Source organism: Monodelphis domestica, chromosome 1, assembly GCF_027887165.1.
Source record: "Monodelphis domestica isolate mMonDom1 chromosome 1, mMonDom1.pri, whole genome shotgun sequence".
Classification (NCBI taxonomy): Eukaryota; Metazoa; Chordata; class Mammalia; order Didelphimorphia; family Didelphidae; genus Monodelphis; species Monodelphis domestica.
In genome coordinates, this window is record NC_077227.1 from 12,738,099 (window position 1) to 12,743,098 (window position 5,000).

Here is a 5,000-nt window from a genome sequence, read left to right on the forward strand (position 1 = left end):
CTGAATCAAAGCCAAGTTCATTGCCTAACCCCAAATCCAGAGCCTGTTCCACGGATTTGACAAAGGTCACTAAGACAATAAAAGGAAAAGCCAAATTTGAAGCCAGGTCCTTTGACTGTTGCAGAAAGATTTAAAATCACAAGTGGCCTTAGGGATCCCCTAACTGCATCCTCTTCAGCTGTATTTTCCCAATAAGGGAAGTTCAGTCCTACATTGAAAGACATGGCTTATTCTTGGTTAAATGTTCGCATTTTCTTTGTAGCTTTAGAATATTTTGGGTATCTATGTGGGGGGGCTGAATGCTAGGCTGATGACAAGTAGAATTGAATGAGTCACTAATAGGACCTGAAAGCAAGCCCTGGATCCCACAGGTATGCATTCCCCAGCTACTGATTTGCTCAATGATGCAATAGAGGTGAACAGTTGAATGAGTGAACAGTAAGTGAATGAAGCTACGACTGGGGCGAGATTAGTCAGTGGGAATGTCCAGGAAGCAAATGTGTTAACACGGAGAGAGAAATTGGGTGAGGAGGCTCCAGCAAATGGAGGAAAATGGAAGAAGGGAAGAGGGAATCCAGAGGGCAAATAGGTTGCCAATAAAAAGGGGAAATGGGAGGCGTAATGGTGAATAATGGGCAGGTATCCGGAAACAGAAACCTTAAGGATCTTGGCCCCATTACCTCTGGACCTGAGATCATCTATCTGGGAAACTCCGTAGGCTACTTCTTTTTATTGTTCTTTCCTACCTCTCTTTTCTCCGTTTTCTCTACAATAGTTGCTAAACCCGATTTCTGTTGCTTCCAGCCCTGACCCTGTGGACCTCCCAAAATGTCTAGGCGAATAATGAATGAATGAAAAGAGGCATTTATTATGTGTTTACTATGTGCTAGGCATCTTGGCAAGTCTAGAGACAACAAATAAAAAAAGATAGTCCCTGCTCTGAAGGAGCTTTCTCATAAGGGAGGGGTGTTTTGTGACTGTGATGTTAGAGAGATGGAGAGTGGACTCAAGGAGCATGTGCTCCACTGGAGTGCTCTCTTGCATTTTCTAGACTTTCATCGGAAAGCTGGGAGGCAGGAGTAGGTCAAGAGAAACCATCAAGACAGACATCGTGACCTACTCCTAGTGCCTGGCAGTGGGAATAGCCTCATATGGATCAGACACTTGGATTCCATTGAACTGGAAAGCATAGCTACCATGAGACATAGTGGACCCAGGTCTCTGCCACTCTTGCCCTATCACAATCCATGGCTGTCACCTTCAGAAATTTCTCCAACTGATGTTGGTGCCAACTGGAATGGTCTTGCCAGTAGTTACAAAGCCACAGCCACCATTTTGCTGATGTAGATGGATGTCACACTCTCAGTCCCCTTCACAGCATACCCTCACTGGGAGTTCTTAGAATCTTAGGGTTTCTGATGCATGCTAAGATGTAGTTGTAGTAGTTGTTGTTTTTGTAATAGTGGTGGTAGTAGTAGTAGTAGCAGTAGTAATAAAGTAGTAGTAGTAGTAGTAATGGTGGTGGTAGTAGGAGCAGTAGTAGTAAAGTAGTAGTGGTGGTGGTAGTGATGGTGGTAGTAGTAGTAGTAGTAGTAGCAGTAGTAGTAGTAGTAGCAGTAGTAGTAGTAGTAGTAGTAGTAGTAGTAGTAGTAGAAGAAGAAGAAGAAGAAGAAGAAGAAGAAATAGTAGTAAAGTAGTTGTAGTGATAACAGAAGTAGTAGTAAGAGCAGCAGCAGCAGTAATAGTAGTAGTAGTAGCAGTAAAGTAGTAGTGATGGTGGTAGTGGTAGTGGTGGTGGTAGTGGTAGTAGTAGTAGTAGTAATAGTAGTAGTAGTAGTAGTAGTAGTAGTAGTAGTAGAAAGAGAAATAGTAGTAAAGTAGTTGTAGTGATAACAGAAGTAGTAGTAACAGCAGCAGCAGCAGCAGCAACAGCAGCAGCAGCAGTAGTATGAGTAGTAGCAGTAGCAGTAGTAGTGATGGTGGTAGTGGTGGTGGTGGTATTGGTGGTGGTGGTAGTGGTAGTAGTAGTTATAGTAGTTGTAGTAGTAAAAGAAAGAGAAATAGTAGTAAAGTAGTTGTAGTTGTAGTGATAACAGAAGTAGTAGTAACAGCAGCAGCAGCAGCAGTAGCAGCAGCAGCAGCAGCAGCAGTAGTAGTAGTAGTAGTAGTAGTAGCAGTAGTAGTAGTAGTAGTAGTAGTAGCAGTAGTAGTAGTAGTAGTAGTAGTAGTAGTAGTAGTAGTAAAGTAGTAGTGATAGTGGTAGTGGTGGTGATAGTGGTAGTAGTAGTAGTTGTAGTAGTAGTAGTAGTAGTAAAAGAAAGAGAAATAGTAATAAAGTAGTTGTAGTGATAACAGAAGTAGTAGTAACAGCAGCAGCAGCAGCAGTAGCAGCAGCAGTAGTAGTAGTAACGGTAGTAGTAATGAAGTAGTGGTGGTGGTGGTGGTAATAGTAGTAGAAGAAAGAGCAATAGTAGGAAAGTAGTAGTGATGGTGGTAGTGGTGGTGATGGTAGTGATGGTGGTGGTAGTGGTAGTAGTAGAAGAAAGCAATAGTAGGAAAGTAGTAGTGGTGGTGGTGGTAGTAGTGGTGGTAGTAGTAGTAATAGTAGTAGTAGTAGTAGTAGTGGTGGTGGTAGTGGTAGTAGTAGTAGTAGTGGTAGTAGTAGTAGTAATAGTAGTAGTAGTAGTAGTGGTAGTAGTAGTAGTAGTAATAGTAGTAGTAGTAGTAGTAGTGGTAGTAGGAGGAGGAGGAGTAGTAGTAGTGGTAGTAGTAGTAGTAGTAAGAGTGGTGGTAGTAGTAGTAGTAATAGTAGTAGTAGTGATAGTAGTAGTAGTGGCAGTAGTAGTAGTAGTAGTGGTAGTAGTAGTAGTGGTAGTGGTAGTAGTAGTAGTGGTAGTAGTAAAGTAGTCATAGATGTAGTGATAACAGAAGTAGTAGTACTAGCAGCAGTAGTTATAATAGTAGCAATAGTCATAGTAATAGTAGTAATAACTAGCATTTATTTAGCATTTTAAAGTTCTCAAAGCTCTGAAGAAATATTCTCTCATTGGCTCTTCCCAATGACCTTGTGAGGTAGGTGTTATTACTCTCCTACTTTGACAGATGAAGAAACTGAGTCTCACAGAGGTTGATTGACTTGCCCAGGTCGCAGAGCCAGTGTGTGAGAGACAAGACCAAAACTTTAGGTCTTCATGGCTTCAAGTTCAGAGCTCTGTCCACTGTGTCACCAGCTGCCCACATCTGGACTGGGGAATGGCCGATTGACACCAGGGCATTTGGAGGGGTGTCTCTGTTCCACCTGCTCTCCTGGCTATTCTCCCCTGAAAATCTGTGCATCACTGGGATTTGAACTGACTGCTTGAACTCAGAGATGCTCAACGGCGGACACTTCCGGAGCCAGGACCACTGCTGTCCTTACTTCATCTACTGCTTGACTGCTCTTGCTCTCCTCACAGCGTGCTGCTCTAGCAGCAGAATCACACGAGGCCACCTATACTAGCAATGGGTAAAGATTCAGTCTTTATCTGTCTGCACACAGAAGCCCACTATTTAGAAAGCTCTCCTAGGTCACAGGTTCAAATCTCAGCCTTGTCAGCAATTAATTCCTCATGATGTCAAAAGCTCTTTTTCCTCCTCAATCCAATGAGAGGGGCACGATGCAAGGACCTCAGAGGTCCCTGCGAGCTCTCCGACTTCATCCCTGCACCCCTGTGATCCCTTGTAGAAGAGGCAGTGGGTGAGCCAAGGCATACAGAGAAGTTTTCAGACTTCAGAGATCTGGGATGGAGCTGCCATGGAGGAGCGTTCATTCACGGCTCTCTTGTTCCATTGGCAAACAGTCCGACCTTAGGGAAGAGAGAGCTCGTTGCTCTTTTCTCAGGCCCTTTTCCCTTGAGTTCACAACAGGATCATTCTTTGTAGTGTATCAGGTTATTGCTTGGTATGTGAAGTGGGAGGACGCTTGGTATCAAGATGCTGCTATGGCGGCTCCCTTCCCTGCCCCGGCTCCTTTCCTGCCGTGCTAACAGCAGAGGTTAGGCTCCTTCCAGACAGCCTCTCTGACCCTCAGTCACTCCTTAGAGAGTGGTGAAGCCTCCCATATGCTCCACATGGCTTTGGACTTCATCTGAATTCTAGGCCAGAGCGCTGACATCCCGGGTCATTAATTTGCAGGCGTCTTGTTCTGCTGGCAGATGGTCAAGGCCCGAGAGCAGAGCCCGGTGGGGGTTCTCAAGGCCTTTTAGTTTGGACAAAATTCTGAGCTAGAAAGTCATGAAACAGGTGGGCCTCACTAAAAACAAAGGGCAGGACCATTGGCCTCCGCATTTAGACACTGACAGTGTCTAACAATGCAAACGATGAAACGAGGACTTCAGATGTTATGGTTTCTTTTATAAAAATGTTCCCTGGTTCAGCTAGGGCGGGTCTCAGGGGGTGAAGAGCCAGGCCTGGAGATGGAAGATCCTGGGTTTAGATTTGACCTCAGACATGTCTTGGCCACATGACCCTGGATAAGTCACTAAACTCCCGTTTCCTAGTCCTTACTGCTCTTCTGCCTTGAAACTGATGCTTAGTATTGATTCTAAGTTGGAAGTTAAGGGTTTCAAAAAATATTTGCTATTGATTACTCCTTTAATAATAAGACCTTCTATTTGGTGAGTACTGTCAGCTTTCTAATGGCTTCACATCCTGGGCATTAGCTCAAGCAATGGACCTGTGGGGGAGTCAGGGCAGAGAGTAAAAGAATTTCCTCAGACCACAAAGGAATTTGTGTCCTAGCCAGAATTGGAACCCAGATCTTCTGACTCCAAATTGAATATCCTTTTCACCATAAGAAAGAGTCAGTCCCCCAATGTGTGTCACATTCCATGCAACCTTCCAGGCATGGTAGGGCAGCCTTGTGGCTGTCACTGTCCATTCCAGGATCTCCATTTCCTCATCTGAAAAATGAGGGCTTACATTCATTTCAGGGGGCATTGCTTGAGTTGCCCGTGTGGTAC

General features: G+C 44.4%; 1 protein-coding gene across 2 annotated transcripts in view; it reads left to right on the forward strand.

The window, feature by feature from the left end:
* The window catches only part of PRKG1 (protein kinase cGMP-dependent 1), a 1,271,158-nt gene that overhangs the window by 139,043 nt on the left and 1,127,115 nt on the right, over nucleotides 1–5,000 (forward strand). The window lies entirely within an intron of this gene.